The sequence below is a fragment of the Lynx canadensis genome, chromosome A1, assembly GCF_007474595.2.
Source record: "Lynx canadensis isolate LIC74 chromosome A1, mLynCan4.pri.v2, whole genome shotgun sequence".
NCBI lineage: Eukaryota > Metazoa > Chordata > Mammalia > Carnivora > Felidae > Lynx > Lynx canadensis.
The window spans coordinates 198,623,207-198,624,010 of NC_044303.2; the positions used below are offsets into that span (position 1 = coordinate 198,623,207).

The following is an 804-nucleotide window of genomic DNA, read 5'->3' on the forward strand; positions in this document are numbered from 1 at the left end:
ATGGGTTCAAGCCCCGTGTCGGGCTCTGTAATGAGAGCTTAGAGCCTGGAGCCTGCTTTAGATTCTGTGTCTCCCTCTCTCTGCTTCTCTCTCTCTCTCAAAAATAAAAAATAAAATAAAAAAAAATAATAAAAAAGATTCTCTCCCTCTCTCCCTTTGCCCCTACCCTGCTCACTCTGTCTCTCAAAATAAAGAAAATATTTTTACACTTGATCTTAGCCAAAAGGCCGAGAAGCGATGAAAGAAAATATTTTTAAAAAGACCCACCCTGAATCCTCCTAATTGCATGAGCCCACACATTTCTTATTTAGCCTAAGCTAAGTTGCAGCTGGAGTTTTATCACTCTTAACCAAAAGAATCCTGATAAATTTTCTGCTTGCTAGCCATTGTCCTCCTTTACTATCTTAAACCTTCACAAAACATTTGTTACCCCAAATCGTCTTGAAAGTGCTTGTGGAATGAAGGAAGGTGGGGAGGGTCTAACTTGCACCAAAGTGGTAGGGGATGAGACATCAGTATCAGAAGGCAAAATGAGGGACTGATGGAGAACTCTGCAAAATTAGGGATACAGAGCAAGTAGGAAGAACATAAAGGTCCTAGGGTCCTCTTACCAGACCTCCCATGGTTTGTGGAATGGGAAGTCAAATCATTTTGTATGAGTATGAAAGCATGTTTTCCAGAAGGCTTAGATCTCTAGGTGACATTTCCTTGCTTTCTACCAAGATGGTAAAGTGTTACTGTGATACAAAAATGCTAAATAGTTAATTGTAGTAAAGGCAAAAAAAAAAAAAAAAAAAAAAAAAA

General features: G+C 38.8%; 1 pseudogene; it reads right to left on the minus strand.

Annotated features, from left to right (window-relative positions):
- LOC115527076 lies at positions 1-239 on the minus strand (annotated as a pseudogene).
- Between the last annotated feature and the right edge of the window lie 565 nt (positions 240-804).